Source organism: Lithobates pipiens, unplaced genomic scaffold (assembly GCF_037356315.1).
Source record: "Lithobates pipiens isolate NorthernLeopardFrog02 unplaced genomic scaffold, aLitPip1_a1.2 Scaffold_16, whole genome shotgun sequence".
NCBI classification, from domain to species: Eukaryota; Metazoa; Chordata; class Amphibia; order Anura; family Ranidae; genus Lithobates; species Lithobates pipiens.
Genome location: NW_027507748.1, coordinates 544,254,136 through 544,277,871, shown reverse-complemented (window position 1 = coordinate 544,277,871; position 23,736 = coordinate 544,254,136). Strand labels below are relative to the sequence as shown.

Below are 23,736 nucleotides of genomic sequence, written 5' to 3'. Positions count from 1 at the left end.
ACTGATAGGGCTTTAACAAATACGTCATGGAAAATGCAGTCAGTGTGGTGGAATTATTAGACTTACTAGATACGTTTTTAATATATGGAATGGGGGGGGAGAATGTAGACCATGTACTATTTTAAGTGCAGCTAAAATTAAAATAAGTATTCCCTATTATACATGTTTTACCGTTATAAATATACAAAATGTACATATATATCAAAGGTTTGGTTGATTTTGTTTTTTGTTTTCCCATCAATCATTTTTTTTTATTGATTTAAGAATATGCAAAGAGGATACAATGTGTACACTGCATGTCGATTTACAGGGCAACATAAAATGACAATTATGGAATATCATCTTTCATAGTAATCGCTCATAGTAATACAAGAAACAATAGAACTTTTGAGAAGTTGCACTTACCTATTTTAATATATTGTCCAGCCACATCATCGCACTGGTTGCCATCCAGATCAGCCAGTGGAAGTGGTAGTAATCTCTGCTGAATATTGTGCTACAAAAGAACAAAAGCAACTTTTTAGGTGACAGTATAAAATTGGTTTTGGAAGTCAGTCCAACCCTGTAGAATCAATATTTGGTGTTGAAAAAAAAAAAAGTCAACAAGATATGCCCTGTATACACGGTCGGACTTTCTGATGGAAAACGTGCGATCGGACCTGGTTGTCGGAAATTCCGACCGTGTGTAGGCTCCATCGGACAGTTTCCATCAGAATTTCCGTCGCACAAAATTTGAGAGCTGGCTCTCAAATTTTCTGACAACAAAATCCGTTTATGTAAATTCCGATCGTGTGTACACAATTCCGATGCACAAAGTGCCACGCATGCTCAGAATCTAGTAGAAGAGCAGTACTGGCTATTGAACTTCCATTTTCTTGGCTCGTCGTACGTCACCATGTTCTTGACGTTCGGAAATTCAGACAACTTTGTGCGACTGTGTATGCAAGATAAGTTTGAGCCAACATCCATTTGAAAAAAAAATCAGATGGATTTTGTTGTCAGAATATCCGATCGTGTGTACAGGGCAATAGATTTCCTCACAAAATGGGACCTCCTGTTGATCTTTATTAGAAAATTAAAGTAGAACTATAGGCAAAACTTTTTTTCTTTCATTTTGGATAGGGTGGGGGGGAGGGGTATAACCCTCACAAGATTTATTTTTTGCCATCTTTATCCCATTGAGGAGAATAACCTTACTTCCTGTCCCATAGCCACACAGACAGTGAGATAAATCCCTGCAAATTAACTGCTTGCCGTCTAGCCGCTGCAGTTTTACTGAGGCAGAATGGAACGGCTGGGTGAAACGACATTACCTTAGGTCACTTCGCCTTTTGGCCACTAGGAGAGAGCGCCGGGCACCTGCGATCGCTCATGACAGAGTGAGAGGCGGGATCTGTGTGTGTAAACACACAAATCCTGGTTCTTTCAGGGAGTAGAGACAGATTGTGTGTTCATACCAATGCTGGCCATTAGTGATGGACGAACTTCCGACGGGACGTTTCGCGAACGCGAAACGCGAACGGGCACAAACGTTCGCGAAAACGACCGTTCGCCGCGGGCTCCATTGACTTCAATGGGAGGCGAATTTCGCAAACCTTTAGGTCGAATTTGCGGCCACGGGGTAATTATTAGGGGGTAGCACGTAGTCCCACCACCTGGACAATAGCATAATACATGTATGAGGTGAATTTGGGATCGATAACTACAAGCATTTTTTTTTTATTTGGGAAATTGTTCTGACAATTCAGGACTATGGAGCTAATGAAGGCAATGGAGGAGAGGGAAGGTCAGGGACCAGGGTAGGCAAACAAGAGGGTGCAGGAGATACAGAGCACTGACAGCAGCACCGTAATACAGAGCACTGACATCAGCACCGTGACATACAGCGCTGACAGCAGCTCCGTGACATACAGCGCTGACAGCAGCTCCGTGACATACAGCGCTGACAGCAGCTCCGTGACATACAGCGCTGACAGCAGCTCCGTGACATACAGCGCTGACAGCAGCTCCGTGACATACAGCGCTGACAGCAGCACCGTGACATACAGCGCTGACAGCAGCTCCGTGACATACAGCGCTGACAGCAGCTCCGTGACATACAGCGCTGACAGCAGCTCCGTGACATACAGCGCTGACAGCAGCTCCGTGACATACAGCGCTGACAGCAGCTCCGTGACATACAGCGCTGACAGCAGCACCGTGACATACAGCGCTGACAGCAGCTCCGTGACATACAGCGCTGACAGCAGCTCCGTGACATACAGCGCTGACAGCAGCTCCGTGACATACAGCGCTGACAGCAGCTCCGTGACATACAGCGCTGACAGCAGCTCCGTGACATACAGCGCTGACAGCAGCTCCGTGACATACAGCGCTGACAGCAGCTCCGTGACATACAGCGCTGACAGCAGCTCCGTGACATACAGCGCTGACAGCAGCTCCGTGACATACAGCGCTGACAGCAGCTCCGTGACATACAGCGCTGACAGCAGCTCCGTGACATACAGCGCTGACAGCAGCACCGTAAGCAGCCCCAGGAGGAAGTCAGCACAGCACAGGGATGGTGTGATCCCCTCATAATAAGAACCCCCAGGAGGAAGTCAGCACAGCACAGGGATGGTGGGAGCCCCTCATAATAAGAACACCCAGGAGGAAGTCAGCACAGCACAGGGATGGTGGGAACCCCTCATAATAAGCAGCCCCAGTAGAAATATGACACCGCTCAACCTCTTCAAAGAGGAGGGTAGGGGCATATAGTACGGTGTGCTTTTTTGGGTCAGGGAAGTGAGCCAAATGAATTAAGAAGGTCTGTGTGCTTGATTCCAAAAATTGTTTATAGACATATACATGGTCTACTGATCACATGTGTTGAATTCCTCCGAGATCCATGCCTCATTCATTTTTAGAAATGTGAGGTAGTTAACACTGTGGTGAGCTAGGCGAGTACGCTTATCGGTCACAATCCCCCCTGCTGCGCTGAACGTCCTTTCGGACAGGACACTGGATGAGGGGCAAGCCAACAGTTCGATTGCAAATTGGGCAAGCTCTGGCCAGAGGTCAAGCCTGCCCACCCAGTAGTCTAGGGGTTCATCACTCCTCAGAGCGTCCACATCGGCCGTTAACCCAATGTAGTCGGACACCTGACGGTCTAGGCGTTCCCTGATGCTGGATCCGGATGACACCTGTCGATGGGTCGGCTGAAAGAATGACCTCATATCCGAAGTCACCAACACATCTTCAAACCGGCCTCTTCTTGCAGGCGCTGTTGGATTGGTACCCGCAAATCCTTCTCTGGGAGTGGGAATTGCTCCTCTGCCAGCGCACGCAAAAGCAGAATGCAGCATTTCTCGAAGCAAGGCCTGGAAGTGCTGCATTCTGACAGCCCTCTGCGACGGCGGTAACATTTCCGCCATTTTGTGTTTGTACCGGGGGTCTAAGTACGTTGCCACCCAGTACTGGTCCTTGACCCTCATGCTTTTTATACGGGGGTCCCTATTAAAACACTGGAGCATGAAGGCCCCCATTTGCACTAAAGTGGAAGCGGTGTGGTGGCCTGGCTCCTGCTCATCATCCAGGATAATGTCGTCCTCTTCATTCTCCTCTCCCCATCCTCGCACAACAGGGATCCCAGAAAGGTTTAAAGCATGCTCTTCTTGCTCCTGCTCATCCGCCCCGGCACCATCCTCCTCTGACTCCTCATCAGACTCCTGTTGTTGACTTGTCTCAGATAGAGTAGCCCCCCCTGGGAATTCATCCAGCATTGCGACTTCCTCATCTTCCCGCTCCTGCTCCTCCACAGCCTGATCAATGACACGACGCAATGCACGCTCCAGAAAGAAGGCATAAGGAACCATGTCACTGATGGCGCCATGGCTGCGACTGACCAGTTTGGTGATCTCCTCAAATGGCCGCAGAAGTCTGCATGTGTCGCGCATGAGCAGCCACTGGCGCGGTGAAAAAAAACCCAGCTCCCCAGAACCGTTTCTTTCGCAGAGTTCATACAGGTAGACGTTAACTGCACGTTTCTGCTGGAGCAGCCTATCAAGCATATAGAAGGTTGAGTTCCATCGCGTCGGGCAATCGCAAATAAGACGTCTGACCGGCAGATGGTGTCGCCGCTGAATGTCAGCAAGGCGAGCCATGGCCGTGTAAGATCTTCTGAAATGGGCCGAGATTTTCCTTGCCTGCCGCAAGATGTCCTGGACCCCAGGGTATTTGACAAGGAATCGCTGCACGACCAAGTTTAAGACGTGTGCCATGCACGGCACGTGCGTGATTTTGCCCTGTTTCAATGCGCTAAGCAGATTGGCACCGTTGTCACACACCACTTTACCAACTGTCAAATTGAGCGGTGTTAGCCACTCATCTGCCTGTGAACGCAAAGCTGAAAGGAGTGCCGGGCCAGTGTGGCTCTTTGCTTCCAGGCACAACAGACGCAGCACGGCATGGCAACGTCTCACCTGGCATGTGGAATAGGTTCTGGGGAGCTTGGGCGGTGCAGTGGAAGAGACGCTAGCAGCGGAAAAGGAGGAGGCAGCTGAGGAGGAGAGGGAGGAGGATGGAGTAGGAGGAGGAGAAGAAGAGTCAGGCCTGCATGCAATCCGTGGCGGTAAAACCAAATCTACACGGGTGCCACGGGTTACATGCTTGACGGCCGTCAGAAGGTTCACCCAGTGGGCAGTAAAACTGATATACCTTCCCTGCCCGTGTTTGCTAGACCACGTGTCTGTGGTCAGATGTATCTTGGCACCGACACTGTGTGCCAGAGATACATTCACTTGCCGCTGAACATGGCCATATAGCTCTGGGATGCCCTTCTCTGAGAAATACTTCCTTCCTGGGACCTTCCATTGTGGTGTTCCAATGGCCACAAATTTGCGAAAGGCCTCCGAGTCCACCAGTTTATATGGCAGTAGTTGGCGGGCTATGAGTTCTGACAAGCCAGCCGCCAACCGTTGGGCAAGAGGGTTATCCGGCGTCATCATTTTTTTACGCTCAAACATTAGGCCCACGGAAGCCTGCCTTTTTGCAGAAAAATGTGAGCTTGGCGTGATGGAAGGTGGAGTGGAGGACAATTGTGAGGAGAGAGGAGAAGGAGAAGTAGAAGACGAGGCTGGACGGTGAGAGCCTGCAGTGTGGCTTTGTGTGTTCCGTTGCTCCCACTGGGCTCGGTGATGGCTGCTCATGTGCCTTCTTAAGGCGGTCGTCCCTAGGTGAGTATTGGGCTTACCGCGACTAACGCGTTGACTGCAAAGATTGCAGATGGCAACGCTATTGTCAGCAGCGGACACGTTAAAAAAAGCCCACACTGCGGAGCCATGTGCCGGTGTCCTGGGAGCGCCAGATGTGACCGTACATGGTCGATGACTCGCTCCTGATACATTTGCAGTCTGCTTTGTCCCTGCTGTGCAATGTAAGTCATTGCTGCTTCTCCTCCCTATCTGCTGGTCCATATCTCCCTCTGAACTCCCCTCCTCTTCCTCTCTTGTGGGCACCCACGTGACATCACTAGACACGTCATCATCAACGTCACCTTCCCCACCGCTATAAGTAGAGTAGGCAGCAACACCGGGGACCAACCTCCTCCTTGGGCTGATCTGGGTACTGGCGTCAGACTGCTGAGTAGCGCTTGTTGCTACCTCCTCTTCCTGATCCAATACCAAGAGTGGCTGCGCATCAGAAATGTCCTCTTGATATGGATCGGAAAATAATTCCAGTGACTCAAGCGGAAGGTATGTGGTGGTGGTGGTGGTGGTCGTGTTGTTGGTGGTAGTGTCTTTGGGGGTGCACATAGCAGAGAGTGAAGAAGAGGGTGCAGATCGAGAGGATGAGGAGGGTGCAGAAGAGTAAGGCTGAGCGAGCCACTCAACCAAGTCTGGTGCATCCTTTAAAGTAATTGAACGCACCTTCTGCAACTTCCCACTTTGGCTCAAGCCTGTTGCTCCTGCCCTACCCCTACCACCCCTGCGGAAGGGCCTGCCTCTTCCTCTGCCTGTCATTTTTTAAATGACCCTGTGACAAAACTCTTAGTCCCTATACCGATGAAGGACTGCTGCAGTATAGGGCAGCGGTCAGCAGTGGTGCACGTCAACCCTATCTATTGTGGACCGATAGCGGTCCTTACAGAACAGCAGACTGTACCGCACTCAAGCCTATGTACCGTAGCACCCTATACCAAGTTACCAGTCCTTATAAGAACTTTTGTGGAACAAGCAGGTTGTGTGTTAGTGATTAGCAGACTGTACGTCAGTCCCTATACCGCTGAAGGACTGCTGCAGTATAGGTGAGCGGTCAGCAGTGGTGCACGTCAACCCTATCTATTGTGGACCTATAGCGGTCCTTACAGAACAGCAGACTGTACCGCACTCAAGCCTATGTACCGTAGCACCCTATACCAAGTTACCAGTCCTTATAAGAACTTTTGTGGACCAAGCAGGTTGTGTATTAGTGTTTAGCAGACTGTACGTCAGTCCCTATACCGCTGAAGGACTGCTGCAGTATAGGGCAGCGGTCAGCAGTGGTGCACGTCAACCCTATCTATTGTGGACCGATAGCGGTCCTTACAGAACAGCAGACTGTACCGCACTCAAGCCTATGTACCGTAGCACCCTATACCAAGTTACCAGTCCTTATAAGAACTTTTGTGGAACAAGCAGGTTGTGTGTTAGTGATTAGCAGACTGTACGTCAGTCCCTATACCAATGAAGGACTGCTGCAGTATAGGGCAGCGGTCAGCAGTAGTGCACGGCAACCCTATGTATTGTGGACCGATAGCGGTCCTTACAGAACAGCAGACTGTAACGCACTCAGGCCTATGTACCGTAGCACCCTATACCAAGTTACCAGTCCTTATAAGAACTTTTGTGGACCAAGCAGGTTGTGTGTTAGTGATTAGCAGACTGTACGTCAGTCCCTATACCAATGAAGGACTGCTGCAGTATAGGGCAGCGGTCAGCAGTAGTGCACGGCAACCCTATGTATTGTGGACCGATAGCGGTCCTTACAGAACAGCAGACTGTACTGCACTCAGGCCTATGTACCGTAGCACCCTATACCAAGTTACCAGTCCTTATAAAAACTTTTGTGGACCAAGCAGGTTGTGTGTTAGTGTTTAGCAGACTGTGCGTCAGTCCCTATACCGCTGAAGGACTGCTGCAGTATAGGGCAGCGGTCAGCAGTAGTGCACGGCAACCCTATGTATTGTGGACCGATAGCGGTCCTTACAGAACAGCAGACTGTAACGCACTCAGGCCTATGTACCGTAGCACCCTATACCAAGTTACCAGTCCTTATAAGAACTTTTGTGGACCAAGCAGGTTGTGTGTTAGTGATTAGCAGACTGTACGTCAGTCCCTATACCAATGAAGGACTGCTGCAGTATAGGGCAGCGGTCAGCAGTAGTGCACGGCAACCCTATGTATTGTGGACCGATAGCGGTCCTTACAGAACAGCAGACTGTAACGCACTCAGGCCTATGTACCGTAGCACCCTATACCAAGTTACCAGTCCTTATAAGAACTTTTGTGGACCAAGCAGGTTGTGTGTTAGTGATTAGCAGACTGTACGTCAGTCCCTATACCAATGAAGGACTGCTGCAGTATAGGGCAGCGGTCAGCAGTAGTGCACGGCAACCCTATGTATTGTGGACCGATAGCGGTCCTTACAGAACAGCAGACTGTAACGCACTCAGGCCTATGTACCGTAGCACCCTATACCAAGTTACCAGTCCTTATAAGAACTTTTGTGGACCAAGCAGGTTGTGTGTTAGTGATTAGCAGACTGTACGTCAGTCCCTATACCAATGAAGGACTGCTGCAGTATAGGGCAGCGGTCAGCAGTAGTGCACGGCAACCCTATGTATTGTGGACCGATAGCGGTCCTTACAGAACAGCAGACTGTACTGCACTCAGGCCTATGTACCGTAGCACCCTATACCAAGTTACCAGTCCTTATAAAAACTTTTGTGGACCAAGCAGGTTGTGTGTTAGTGTTTAGCAGACTGTGCGTCAGTCCCTATACCGCTGAAGGACTGCTGCAGTATAGGGCAGCGGTCAGCAGTAGTGCACGGCAACCCTATGTATTGTGGACCGATAGCGGTCCTTACAGAACAGCAGACTGTAACGCACTCAGGCCTATGTACCGTAGCACCCTATACCAAGTTACCAGTCCTTATAAGAACTTTTGTGGACCAAGCAGGTTGTGTGTTAGTGATTAGCAGACTGTACGTCAGTCCCTATACCAATGAAGGACTGCTGCAGTATAGGGCAGCGGTCAGCAGTAGTGCACGGCAACCCTATGTATTGTGGACCGATAGCGGTCCTTACAGAACAGCAGACTGTAACGCACTCAGGCCTATGTACCGTAGCACCCTATACCAAGTTACCAGTCCTTATAAGAACTTTTGTGGACCAAGCAGGTTGTGTGTTAGTGATTAGCAGACTGTACGTCAGTCCCTATACCAATGAAGGACTGCTGCAGTATAGGGCAGCGGTCAGCAGTAGTGCACGGCAACCCTATGTATTGTGGACCGATAGCGGTCCTTACAGAACAGCAGACTGTAACGCACTCAGGCCTACAGTGGTGTGAAAAAGTGTTTGCCCCCTTCCTCATTTCCTGTTCCTTTGCATGTTTGTCACACTTAAGTGTTTCGGAACATCAAACCAATTTAACAATAGTCAAGGACAACACAAGTAAACACAAAATGCAATTTGTAAATGAAGGTGTTTATTATTAAAGGTGAAAAAAAATCCAAACCATCATGGCCCTGTGTGAAAAAGTGATTGCCCCCCTTGTTAAAACATACTATAACTGTGGTTGTCCACACCTGAGTTCAATTTCTCTAGCCACACCCAGGCCTGATTATTGCCACACCTGTTCACAATCAAGGCATCACTTAAATAGGAGCTGCTTGACACAGTAAGGTCCACCAGAAGATCCTTAAAAGCTACACATCATGCCGAGACCCAAAGAAATTCAGGAACAATTGAGAAAGAAAGTAATTGAGATCTATCAGTCTGGAAAGGGTTATAAAGCCATTTCCAAAGCTTTGGGAATCCAGCGAACCACAGTGAGAGCCATTATCCACAAATGGCGAAGACATGGAACAGTGGTGAACCTTCCCAGGAGTGGCCGGCCGCCCAAAATTACCCCAAGAGCGCAGCGACGACTCATCCAAGAGGTCACAAAAGACCCCACAACAACGTCCAAGGAACTGCAGGCCTCACTTGCCTCAGTTAAGGTCAGCGTTCATGCCTCCACCATCAGGAAAAGACTGGGCAAAAATGGCCTGCATGGCAGAGTTCCAAGGAGAAAACCACTGCTGAGCAAAAAGAACATCAAAGCTCGTCTCAATTTCTCCACAACACATCTTGATGATCCCCAAGACTTTTGGGACAACATTCTGTGGACCGATGAGACAAAAGTGGAACTCTTTGGAAGGTGTGTGTCCAAGTATATCTGGCGTAGAAGGAACACTGCATTTCATAAAAAGAACATTATACCAACAGTAAAATATGGTGGTGGTAGTGTGATGGTCTGGGGCTGTTTTGCTGCTTCAGGACCTGGAAGACTTGCCGTGATAAAAGGAACTATGAATTCTGCTGTCTACCAAGAGATCCTGAAGGAGAATGTCCGACCATCTGTTCGTGTACTCAAGCTGAAACGAACTTGGGTTCTGCAGCAGGACAATGATCCTAAACACACCAGCAAGTCCACCACCGAATGGCTGAAGAAAAACAAAATGAAGACTTTGGAGTGGCCTAGCCAAAGTCCTGACCTGAATCCTATTGAGATGTTGTGGTATGACCTTAAAAAGGCCGTTCATGCTCGAAAACCCTCTAATGTAACTGAACTAGGACAATTCTGCAAAGATGAGTGGGCCAAAATTCCTCCAGGACGCTGTAAAAGCCTCATTGCACGTTATCGCAAACGCTTGGTTGCAGTTGTTGCTGCTAAGGGTGGCCCAACCAATTATTAGGTTTAGGGGGCAATCACTTTTTCACACAGGGCCATGATGGTTTGGATTTTTTTTCACCTTTAATAATAAACACCTTCATTTACAAATTGCATTTTGTGTTTACTTGTGTTGTCCTTGACTATTGTTTAAATTGGTTTGATGTTCCAAAACACTTAAGTGTGACAAACATGCAAAGGAACAGGAAATGAGGAAGGGGGCAAACACTTTTTCACACCACTGTATGTACCGTAGCACCCTATACCAAGTTACCAGTCCTTATAAGAACTTTTGTGGACCAAGCAGGTTGTGTGTTAGTGATTAGCAGACTGTACGTCAGTCCCTATACCAATGAAGGACTGCTGCAGTATAGGGCAGCGGTCAGCAGTAGTGCACGGCAACCCTATGTATTGTGGACCGATAGCGGTCCTTACAGAACAGCAGACTGTACTGCACTCAGGCCTATGTACCGTAGCACCCTATACCAAGTTACCAGTCCTTATAAAAACTTTTGTGGACCAAGCAGGTTGTGTGTTAGTGTTTAGCAGACTGTGCGTCAGTCCCTATACCGCTGAAGGACTGCTGCAGTATAGGGCAGCGGTCAGCAGTAGTGCACGGCAACCCTATGTATTGTGGACCGATAGCGGTCCTTACAGAACAGCAGACTGTAACGCACTCAGGCCTATGTACCGTAGCACCCTATACCAAGTTACCAGTCCTTATAAGAACTTTTGTGGACCAAGCAGGTTGTGTGTTAGTGATTAGCAGACTGTACGTCAGTCCCTATACCAATGAAGGACTGCTGCAGTATAGGGCAGCGGTCAGCAGTAGTGCACGGCAACCCTATGTATTGTGGACCGATAGCGGTCCTTACAGAACAGCAGACTGTACTGCACTCAGGCCTATGTACCGTAGCACCCTATACCAAGTTACCAGTCCTTATAAGAACTTTTGTGGACCAAGCAGGTTGTGTGTTAGTGATTAGCAGACTGTACGTCAGTCCCTATACCAATGAAGGACTGCTGCAGTATAGGGCAGCGGTCAGCAGTAGTGCACGGCAACCCTATGTATTGTGGACCGATAGCGGTCCTTACAGAACAGCAGACTGTACTGCACTCAGGCCTATGTACCGTAGCACCCTATACCAAGTTACCAGTCCTTATAAGAACTTTTGTGGACCAAGCAGGTTGTGTATTAGTGTTTAGCAGACTGTGCGTCAGTCCCTATACCGCTGAAGGACTGCTGCAGTATAGGGCAGCGGTCAGCAGTAGTGCACGGCAACCCTATGTATTGTGGACCGATAGCGGTCCTTACAGAACAGCAGACTGTACCGCACCCAAGCCTATGTACCGTAGCACCCTAGACAGACCAAGTTACCAGTCCTGATAAAGAGCTTTGTGGAACAAGTGAGTTGTGAATGATTAGCAGACTGCAGCAGAAGGGCAGCAGTCAAGTATAATATTCTTTCTATATTTGGAAGAAAGAATATTATACGTGTACAAGCCTATTACCGTACCACTGATACCAGTCCTGAAAAGAACCTTTGTGGAACTAATAGTAACAGCAAGTCTTTAAAATTATCCTCACTGCCTGACACACTGCTTCCTGCCTGTCCCTATACAAATTGGCAAAAAAGAGTAGGCTGGAACGATTAGCTGGAACAGCTCTTTTGTGGACCTGATAGTAACAGCTAATGATGATGATGATGATGATGATGATGAAGAAAGACTAATCTGGCTGAGCTGTCCCTAAAATAGCAGCATACAGCGCTCTGTCCCTTTATCTAAACTGACAAAAGAAACTCAGGCTGCTGACCTAACACCTATACCAGTCCTGAAAAGAACTTTTGTGTACCAAATAGCTAGCGTTTTCTCTGTCCCTACTCCACACAGGATCCTTTCCCTACAGTGACAGAAGAAAGAATGTAAAATGGCCACCGGATCGGGTGTATTTATAGGTTAGGGGGAATGTCCAAGTGTCCATGAGCTGTCATGTCTCAATTGGTTGTCCTGTAACACATGATAAACGTGTCACGAAAGGTTAAAGTTCTTGTATACATTAAACACGTAAGTCCGCCGGGGCGAACGACGGAAAAAGGCGTTCGAACCCGCGGACGGCGAAAGTCGGAAATTCGCCGCGAAACGACCGCCGGGCGAACCGTTCGGCCATCACTACTGGCCATACACAATACGAAAAATCAGGCAAACCCAAAATTTTGAAAAACCGAACGTTCGGCCACGAGCGCAAACGATGGTGCCATCATTTAATGACCGATAAATCGTTCAGTGGACATAAATCCATTTAATGTTTGTTTTTTTACATATACCTAGTGCAGACAGGAAACACGTTACCCTTTCAATTTATTGTTCGTTAGAAAATTTCCAAACTTTTCCTTTCGTTTTTTTGGGCTCAAAAACGGTCAAACGATTATCGATTTTGTGTCCATTAACTGCCTGAAAAAACGAACGGTCTAATGACCGAATTTCGTATAGTCTATGGCCAACATAAGTATGAACGCTGATCTCTCTCTCTTCTCCTAGAACAGTGATGGCGAACATTGGCACCCCAGATGTTTTGGAACTACATTTCCCATGATGCTCCACTACACTGAAGAGTGCACGAGCATCATGGGAAATGTAGTTCAGAAACATCTGGGGTGCCAAGGTTCGCCATCACTGTCCTAGAAGGTCCCATCCCCCCTACAGTTAGAACACACCTAGGGAACACAGTTAACCTCTTCCCTGCCAGTGATATTTATATAGTAATTAGCAAATTTTTATAGCACTGATAGTTGTCAATGGTTCCAAAAATTTCTCAAAAAAGTGTCAAATCTGTCCGCTGTAATATCGCAGTCCCGATTAAAAAAAAAAAAAAAAAAAAAGGACGTCAAATTTGTTTGGGTGCAGTGACGCATGACCGCGCAATTGTCAGTTAAAGCGACGCAGTGCTGTATCGCAAAGAATGGCCTGGTCATTGAGCAACCAAATCTTCCGGGGCTGAAGTGATTGAGGGAATTCCTTGGGGCTGCCCCAGGTCACCAGAGCTAGTGTTCCCATTGGAAGATTTCCCCTCTATTACTTTTCTGGGGACAAGCCAAAATGTATTTTACTTTAAATGATAATGTTAACCACTTCAGCCCCGGAAGATTTGGCTGTTCAAAGACCAGGCCATTTTTTGCAATACAGCACTGCGTCGCTTTAACTGACAATTGCGTGGCGGTATGACGCTGTACCCAAACAAAATTTACGTCCTTTTTCTCCCACAAATAGAGCATTCTTTTGGTGGTATTTGATCATCTCTGCAGTATTTTTTTGCGCTATAAAACAAACAAAATAACTAAAAATAGCATTAATTTTGGGGAAAAAAAAAAAAAAATAATATTTTGTACTTTTTGCTATAATAAATATCAATTTTTTTTGTTCTAAAAAGCAAATTTTTTTGCTCAGTTTAGGCCGCTATGTATTCTTCTACATATTTTTGGTAAAAAAAAAAAAATAATAATCGCAATAAGCATATATTAATTGATTTGCACAAAATTATAGCATTTACAAAATAGGGAATAGATTTATGGCATTCTTATTATTAATTTTCTTTTACTAGTAATGGTGGTGGTCAGCAATTTTTAATCGGGACTGCGACACTATGGCGGACAGTACGAACACTTTTGGGACCATTGACAATTATACAGCGATCAGTGCTATAAAAATGCACTGATTACTATATAAATGTCACTGGCAGGAAGGGGTTAACACTAGGGGCAATCAAGGGGCTAACCGTGTTCCCTAGTGTGTGTTCTAACTGTAGGGGGGGTGGGAGTGACTGGAAAAAAAAAAAAAAAAAAAAAAAAAAAAAAAAAAAAAAAAAAAAAAAAAAACACACACACACACACACACACACACACACACACACACACACACACACACACACACACACACACAGAATGATCAAATAAATTCCAACGTAGTACTGTATGCATAAACAATGCTATTTATTCTATGAAGTTAAAAAATGGTTGAACAGTCAAAGTTTAAAATAAACGGTAGTGAATGGTTCCCTACTGCATATGCACGAATTGTGCTGCGCTTTGTGAATGGCTGAACTTCCGGGTGATCTCCCCACGGTGAGATCACTCAGAAGTGGGAGCAGGTAATTTTCCAAAAACAGGCACCCCCCCCCCCCCCCTCAAAAGGTGCCAAATGTGGCACTGAAGGGGGAGAGGAGGCGGCAAATAAGCAGAGCTTTCACTTTTGGGTGGAGTTCCATGTTAACAGGGACACAGACAGCACTAAAAACTGACAGGTATTCTAATCCATCTCTACTCTATCCAAAACTAAATAAAAAGATTTTCCTTTAATTATACTTTAAGATTGATAGAAGAATGTGTATTTCCCGATTCCACTGACACGTTTCACTCTGCCTATTGGGGCTTAGTCATAAAGTTGCAACTGAAAACTAGAGACTCTGTGATAAGTAGTAGGCAAGACGAAACGTGTCAGATCAGGCAGTGCAGTTTCTATCTACTTAATTTTATAAGGTCATAGATAAAGATCATGGTGTGTGGCCCCATTCTTTGATGGCAAGGTGAAGGAGACTTTTAGGGAGCCCAGTGCCCATAGCTCAAGTGGCATGGCTGTAGGAGAGATAAAGGAGCAGCACTGTGGGCAGTAGATCTATCACATCATGTTAGAAGAGAAAAACAATTTGTATGCCTAAAGCCCCATCCACACTATCAGATTTTCTGCTGATTTCTGTCTTCAGATTTACCAAAATCATGTAGTACAAGGGCCTGCCTGATTGCATACAAATGGAAACTCCTAAGGTTTGACCTCATCATATGGTTTTGGTAAATCTGAAGGAAAAAAAAAAAAAAAAAAATCAGCAGAAAATGTGATAGTGTGTATGGGGCTTTAGACAGAAAATGTCTTCGCTATCTGGAAGAAGATCATTCTTTACAGCTCCTTTTTACTATTAATGGTTGGACAACATGCACTATGAAACCAAGCAAAAAAGCATGGTTTTGTAGGATGATAGTGGCGCTATTAAATTGATATTCGGTGAAAAGAACCAAAAGGTGGGAGTACTTTGATAAATGTGAGTCATTCAGATCCTCTGACTTCCGTAATTTGAGGCCTTATTCACATGTGTCTATTTTGATGCATTCAACTAGAACTCTTATTCCGCGTACACACGATCAAATTGTCCGGTGGACTCGGTCCGCCGGACCGCATTACGCCAGGCAATTTGATCGTGCGTGGGCTCCAGCGGACTTTTTCATCATAAAGTCTGGCGGACTTAGAAAGTAGTTTTGACTCAAAATTTGTCCGGACTTGGCTTTCAGCAGACAATTCGTTTGTCAGTGTGCTAGTCCGGCGGACTAAGAATGACGCATGCTCTGAAGCAAGTACGAGAAGGAAGCTATTGGCTACTGGCTATTGAACTTTTTCTAGTCCCGTCATACGTGCTGTACGTCATCACGTTAGAAATCACCAGACTTTCGGAGCGTCCGTGTGTGGCCAAGTCCGTTCTTTATAAAGTCTGATTCGATCGTGTGTGTGCGGCATTATTCTTTCCTATGTGGCTGGTTCACCTCTATCCACTGCTGTCCTAATTAGGAATTAGGTGACCCAATCCCCAAATTATTGTAAATAAGTTGCCAATTGACCTGACGGGTTCCCCACCTATTGCAGGAGGCTATTTTAAACGCAGAACCTGTCTATCCTTCACAACTAAGGAAGCTACCATCTGGTTCTCTTTGATCTGCAGTTACCATAGTGCTGCTGATCTATTATGTGAGCTTTGTGTTCAGTTATGGCACCGTGTATTTGGTTGCTTGATAGTTCGGTTTAGAGTACAAGTAACTGACAGTTAACATTTGCAGCATGCCTTAACGTAACTGTTTTGAGAAACCGTTATAGTGATGAGTTTGGTTCTGCTTTAATGGTATTGTTGTGTGTTACTATAACTAACATATATATATATATATATATATATATATATATATATATATAACTATATAGGCAAAAACGCGTCAGTAAATTTTCCTGTATGTACAAGTGACAGTCATACACACGGTAGTTTGTCGGTATAACATATGCCTAGCAAGAAACTCTTAATGCCCCGTACACACGGTCAGATTTTTTGATGGAAAATGTGCGACGGGAGCTTTTTGTAAGAAATTCTGACCGTGTGTAGGCTCCATCGGACATTTTCCATCACAAACTCATTCCGAACAAAATCCGTTGTCGTAAATTCCGATCATGTGTATACAATTCCAACGCACAAAGTGCAACGCATGCTCAGAATCAAGCAGAAGGAGCTGCACTGGCAATTGAAGTTCATTTTTCTTGGCTCATCGTACGTCACCGCATTCTTGACATTCGCAATTTCCGACCAACTTTGTGTGACTGTGTGTATGCAAGACACGTTTGACACAACATCCGTCTGAAAAAAAATGCATGGATTTTGCGGTCGGAATGTCCTATCGTGTGTACGGGGCATTAGCGTCCTCCCATACTTGAGGGGCTGTAGGTGAAGTGTACAGCCATAGGAGGTGAATGCCTGCACTTTCCTGACTTATGTAAACACCAATGCTTTTGTGCATCAGGTTTTACCCATGCACGTGCGTACAACACATTTTTCAGATTGCAAAACCTTCACAGGGGAGTACAACCATTCACTTCCATTGCAAGCTGTACACCTCAACTGTCATCTCGGGCCCTGGCAAAAACTCTGGAAATATCAAAATAGGCAAATTTTAGGTCTGCAAAATGTTTGTGTTCCTGAGGCCCGATGGAATTTTGGGGAAGATGCTTTTACAGTACCGTGCAACCATAAGGCCTCTTTCACACTGAGGCGCATCTAAACTGCCAGTAAAACAGTGCTTTTGAAGAGCTTTCCTTTCGTTTCAATGAAAATGTTTTTTTTTGTTCACCACCGTTCCAGCACAATGACCCAGTGTGAAAGCATTCATTCATTTTAATGGAAATAGGTTTTCATGAGCTTTTCAGGTGTTTTTTTTTTTATTTATTTTTTTTTAAGCAAGTAAGTGTCTGAAAAACACCTCAGAGGTCTAATGCCACGTACACACGATCAGAAATTCGGCCAGCAAAAGACCGATGAGAGCTTTTGTTCGGAAAATGCGACCGCGTGTATGCTCCATCAGACTTTTGCTGGCCAAATTCCAGCCAGCAAAAGATTGAGAGCATGTTCTGTATTTTTCAGTCGGAAATTCCAATCGTCTGTAGCAATTCCAACGCATGCTCAGAAACAATTTGACGCATTCTTGGAAGCGGTGAACTTCATTTTCTCGGCTCGTTGTACGTCACCGCATTCTTGACGGTCGAAAGCTCCACGAACGTGTGTGAATGTGTGTATGCAAGACAAGCTTGAGCGGAATTCCGTTGGAAAAACCATCCAAGATTTTTCTGACGGAAAATCCGCTCGTGTGTACGTGGCAGAACAGTGGCCCATGGGTCATATAGTTCTGCTGCTACAGGCAGCCTGCCCTCTACCACCACAGACTAGGCATGAATGGTCAAGTGTCATTTTGTCATCTTGAATCTAGGGGGCTTATTCAATTACAGCAGAAAAAAACAAAACAAAAAAAACGACAGAACCTGCGGAAATGAAATCCCCCCCCTTTTTGAAAGACTGTCCCGAATTGTGTATGCCCGCTCACTTCCTTCCTGGCATAGGTTGCTGTCTTGAGTGTTAGGAGGCTGGTACAGATGGCGCTTTTGGTTGTATTCTGCCGGCCCTGACTCACCATACTCCAGGTCATCAATCCCTCTCTGCCATCTGTGCTATTATTCTAAGGATCACCACCCTCTACCTCCTTGCTGCTCTATATTTGTACACAAAATAGCCAAACTTACATTTAGGCAACCAGTTTTGACACTTTTTTTCTGATCCAGTGCTTTGGCACCTTTGTTTTTGTTTTTTGCAAGCCTCTGGATCTTCCTTGGGTCTAATTTCACCAGGAGCTGGGGATCTTTGTTTCCCTGTGCTACTTCCCCATTAGGCTCCCCCTTACACCTGGCTTCCCTTTATGGCTGGTCGTTAGACGTCAGCTGCGGATCTTCCCACCACCACTTTGTTGCTACTTTATTAAAATGTTAATGTTTTTTTTTTCCCTTTGTGTTGCATAATTTATTGTGAGCTCTTGATTTATTCTTTCAGCACATAACTTTCTCTGCTGGACAGACTCACCAGTGGGATGTGGCTGTTGCTGGGCAGATCTTCACTCAGCTGAGCACTGGATTATTGATGGATCTTTCGGTGGGAGAACAGCTGGCTAATGAGTGTAACCTTTAACCTCTATTCATCCGTGTCACTGGGTGGTGTCAATAGTTACCTCAGCTTATGGTGTATTCAGAGATAAGCCAGTTCTGCAGTTTACTAAATAGGACTGATTCACTAAGGCAGAATTTAAATATGCGGTTGGGGGTGGTAAAGACAGGTGGTTGAGCCATGTTTTATCACTCCCCGACCACCCCCTTAAGCTGAAAAGTCATCCAGATGGGTTTTATACTTGCTGCAACTGTGACGCATTGATTCATGGCACGGCAAGAATTATACCCCCTGTCGCCTTCAGTGGGCAGTACCATTAAATTATTTATATTATTATACAGGATTTATATAGCGCCAGCAGTTAGCGCAGCACTTAATAAAATTAAGGCAGACATTACAATTTGGTACAAGTGGAAACAGAGGGCCCTGCTCCTTAGAGCTTACAATCTAAGAGGGAGAGGTCAATTGATCCAAAAGGTAATAAGCTTTGAGAGAGGAGCTGATGGAGAAAGTAAAACAGTGTATTAGAAGCAGGATAGGATAGGTTAACCACTTGAGGCCCGGAAGCATTTGCCCTCTTAATGACCAGGCAATTATTTGCGATACGGCACTGTGTAGTTTTTTGCGTGGTCGCCACGACGTTGTACCCAAAAAAAATTGATGTCCTTTTTTTCCCCTACAAATAGAGCTTTCTTTTGGTGGTATTTGATCACCTCCTGCTTTTTTTATTTTTGCACTATAAACAAAAAAAAAAAAAAAACATTTTTTTTTTTTACTTTTTGCTAGAATAATGTAATATAATATATAAAATATTTCTTCATCAGTTTAGGTCAATATGTAATCTACTTTTTTTTTTTTAACCAAAAATATCGCAATAAGCATATATTGATTGGTTTGTGCAAAAGTTATAGCGTCTACAAAATAGGAGATTGATTTATGGCATTTTTTATTATCACCCGCTGCCCCACCGAGACAGGGCAAGTGCTGAGCAGATGGTGGGGGGGGTACAGTGGCAGCATTCGATGGGCACAGTGGGAGTGTTTGAGGGCATAGTGAGGCTGCAGTTGATGGGGGGGGGGTTCTGAATTTTTCAGTTTGTTTGCGCCCCCCAAAAAATTTTGGAGCACCAGGCGTCACTGGCAGGTGTTTTTGGAAGGACCGAAGAAAGTGGCCCGATTGGCATTTTTTTTGCACTAGGATAGTGATGTAGCGATGTAGATAGTTTTGGACAGTGGCAGCATTCGATGGGCACAGTGGCAGCATTTGAGAGCACAGTGAGGCTGCAATTGATGGGGGGGGGGGTTTCTGAATTTTTCAGTTTGTTTGCGCCCCTCAAAAAATTTTAAGCACCAGCTGCCACTGGCAGGAGGTCTCGGAAGGACCGAAGAAAGCGGCTTGGTTGGCATTTTTTTTTTTTTTTTTAGAATAGGATAGTGATGTAGCTGGGGGCAGAGTTATGGACGGCTTTGTAAATTATTGTTAGTACTTGGAATTTTATTCGTTGGGTGAGTGGAAGCCAGTGGAGGGATTGGCAGAGAAGGGCGGTGGATGAGTCTTGCAGCAGCATTCATTATGGACTGAAGGGAGGATAGTCTATGTAAAGGTAATCCAATGAGGAGGGAGTTGCAGTAGTCGAGGGGAGAGATAACCAGGGAGTGAATTAGAAGCTTGGTGGTGTCTTTGTATAAAAAGGGCGTATTGTAGAGATATTGCAGAGGCTAATCATGAATGCAGTCACGCTGGAACCGCCCTGTAACTGCATGCAGTGCACACAATTGCACAGTGGTGGGTGCAGGCTTCTAAGGGTTAACACACAGTTAGATGGCGACATAATGCCTCCCAGCTGCCTGTCAATCACCCTTTGAAAAGTCATCCTTCAGGGATCGATATTCAGTGGGCAATGCTAATGTAAATGAACCCTAAAGGAGAAATGTTGTCAGTAAATCTGTGCTTGCTTCGAATGTCCAATTTAAAGTCAGATTTTCTGTCTGCCATATCTGTATTCTTACCTCCCAGGTCTCTGCTGGAGAAAAGCAGGAATCCCAGATCACCCAACTACTGTTGTCCTAACAAATGCTGATATTCCTCTCCTCTCTTTTTTTTTTAATAATGTAATATAAGGCAGGGACTGGAGAATACTGCAGCAAGTCTCACTCCTTTTATTGTGGTTTGCATGAAGAGACAGAGACAGTGACCTCTTCAGGGAACGCTTGGCATTGCAATCAATGACACACAAAGCTCATGTGTAATGCAAACCATAAGTGCTCATCCAGAACTGAAATAACAGTTTCAGGTGGAGCTGGTCTTTAAATTCACCCTCTTGTGATTTAGTGTTTGAAGTGAAGACATGTTTACTGATCTACATACACACTATTCGATTTTCTGCAGATTTTTGTCTTCAGATTTACCAAAACCACGTAGTGTAAGTGCCTGCCTGACTGCATACACATTGAAACTCCTAAGGTTTGACCTCATATTATATGGTTTTGGAAAATCTGTAGAAAATCTAATAGTGTGTATGGGGCTTTACTCCCATCATGCTGGCAGTCCCATTAGATCTGCCTGAAAGGCGCTTAATACTAGTCTATGGGCAGTCAGATATAAGCGGATGTGTGTCTATTTCAGTGTTTCTCAACTCCAGTCCTCAAGTCACCCCAACAGGCCATGTTTTCAGGATTTCCCTCAGATGAAACGGCTGTGGTAATTACTAAGGCAGTGAAACGGGTCAAATCACCTGTGCAAAATATTGGAAAGCCTGAAAACATGACCTGTTGGGGCGCCTTGAGGACTGGAGTTGAGAAACACTGATCTATTTACATCCATCCTGTATGGTTTGCATTGTAATCATGTGATCACTATGACAAGTCATAGCGATAACATAATACCCTGGCTGCTCAGTGTCTGCACCGGTGGATACAGCAATCATGGGATCTGGGCACACCTGTGCGCATTTGCAGCGTGACATAGCAGTTGCGGTATAATTAGCCGAATACAGGAGGGATAAGAGCCCGACTGAAACTTGAACTGTGTTGAACGATTTGAACTTCCTACTGTCCACTAAGGATAGGCTCGGGCGTGTTCGCACACTCCACATGCAGAGCCCGCCAGGAAGTCGGCACGGCGCTGCGCTAATCACAGGCAATGATAATTTTCCCAATGTGCGGCTGCAGAGATCGGGAAATGTCTCACTGCCTGTGATTAGCGCAGCGCTGTGCCGAATTCCTGGCGAGCTCTGCGCATGGAGTGTGCGAACACACCCGAGCCTATCCTTACTGTCCACCACGATCAATATGCAGCTCTCTACACAGATATAGACAGTTAATATCAATCAGTGTAGAAATGATTATTGCTGCCTTCGTTGTGTCTGAGCAATAATTCAACACTGTCTACTTTTGCTGAAACCTGTGATTTGCTAAACAATAGAAATTTTTCTCCAGCCGAATTATAGGCAGGTTTGTTATGAACTTCCAAACCATTTCCTTTCCACCACCCGTTACTGTTATATTAGTATAAGCCTTTGCAAATGGACAAAAGGATTTTTCCTAAAGACTAATCAAATAATCTAAGGGTGGAGTCAATACTGGGGGTTTCCCCAAAAGGAGCAGGTATAGCACCATCTTTTGTCCACATCTTGGATATAAGAACCTTCATAGTCGGGGTAGCGGGGGATTCGGGGTTTTAATGACAACTTTGTATATTACTGCAGTAATTATTTATTAGTCACTGTGTACTTTGTAGGAACGAGGTCCACCAGTAAGGTCGTTGTACCAAATTGGTTGGACTTTTTTCATTTATTTGTGTAATTCATCAACAAAAGCCTTATCTTTTGTACAATTATACCATTGTTGACCCATCCCTTAATTGCTCTCTGTGGACAATACTTTGTCTCTCTTATTTTGAATACAGTAAGTCGCGGTGCCTGCAGCTGCCGTCCGCCAGCAGTAGAAGCACTGTGAGCAGGCCGGCAAGTGGTTAATCGCTGTAGTAGCCCGAGCTACTACCATGATGGCTGCAGTCTTCTGAATGCCATGCCAATTGGCCACTCTTCTGCATAGTAACCACAGGGGACCACTTGCTAGGTGCGGCCATCAGAGAACGCCTTATAATTTTTCTCAATAAATGTAAAAGACTTCTACGATTGTACGAGGTAGAGATCGTGACATCACTGCCTTGCCCTACCTCTTCACCTCATCCAATCAGAAAATGCTTTACATTCAATGGGGGGGAAGGGTAGCTGTTCTCTCATTAGAGTGAGTAGAAACCCCCTGTGGTTGCTGCACAGAAGGGCAGGCTTTCAGCACAGCCCCCGAAAGACTGTGGCCATAACTGTTGTAGCTTGGGCTACTACAGTGATTTATTATTATACAGGACTTATATAGCGCCAACAGTTTCCATAGGGATACCTTAAATATAAGGGACTTATAAGCAGAACATAAAGCTGGCAAGGGATGGGCATATAAAGGCATGGTCCAGGTACACACCCCCAACGTCACGCTGCATGCAAGTTGGTAGGGAGGCGTCACCACCTGGGCGTCAGCAGACACCCTGCGGTTGGCACCGAATCCGACCTCTCATGCTGCATGCAGATCGAAAAGAACCAAAAAAGCCAACAGCTTTACAATATGAGAGCAGACAGTACACTTACAATATAAATCAATACAGGAGGGATCAGAGGGCCCTGCTCGTTAGAGCTTACAATCTAGAGGATTTACAGATTCCACAGAGACAGATCAGGCATCACATATTTATACTTACATTGTGCCAAATTGGATGCAAAATATAATCTCTGGAGTTCAGGTTTAGGTGGCAGGTGAAGGAATGCAGCTTGTATAGAACTGCAAATAAATGTTTTTCTGTACTCCTAGCTCTCTCTGTGTTGGCAAAAGGATAGCCTGGTTGTGTTTTTCAACCATTCCACCACAAGAGGGAGCAGAGTGAAACACCACATGGCACAGCTTCTAGGCAGAACAATAGTGCCTTGTCTTTTCCACAAGTTGGTGCTCTTCTGCTGCTTGCGGAATGCAGACAGCCTACGCCCTTCTACACTGCCAAGCAATGTGCATAGAATACAATGAGGCGAACTGCCTCTGGAAGAATGTCAGTCTAAAATGCAGGAACTGACCACTGATCTTCAAGGATTTGTTGGACAGCAAATTGTACATGTTATCCACTATGTAGTGATAAACTTCTATAGTTCTTTTTTTTTACATTTTATTCCCATACAACGAAAGCTGTCATGGCTGTCATCGTTGACCTTTCCTTAAAAAATGCTGGCTGCCCTGTTGGGGCGTGATGAATTAAAACAGAAGTATACATGTTAGTAAGGCAGAAATCTTTCTTAAAGCGGAGTTCCACCCAAAAAAAGAAAGTAACTTCCACTGATCGGATAACCACCCCCCCCCCCCCCCCGTGTCACATTTGGCACCTTTTCAGGGGGGGGGGGGGGAATATACCTGTATAATCCAGGAATTTGCTCCTACTTCCTGGCATAGATC

At 45.6% G+C, this 23,736-nt stretch overlaps 1 long non-coding RNA gene across 1 annotated transcript in view; it reads right to left on the bottom strand.

The window, feature by feature from the left end:
* LOC143983545 (uncharacterized) overlaps window positions 1-23,211 on the bottom strand; it is a 112,195-nt gene extending 88,984 nt beyond the window's left edge. The window contains exons 1-2 of the long non-coding RNA XR_013274620.1: window positions 22,997-23,211; window positions 406-496 (exon numbers count right to left, since the gene is read on the bottom strand). This is a non-coding gene — a long non-coding RNA (uncharacterized LOC143983545). The remainder of the gene's footprint in view (window positions 1-405; window positions 497-22,996) is intronic.
* Window positions 23,212-23,736: the final 525 nt, after the last annotated feature.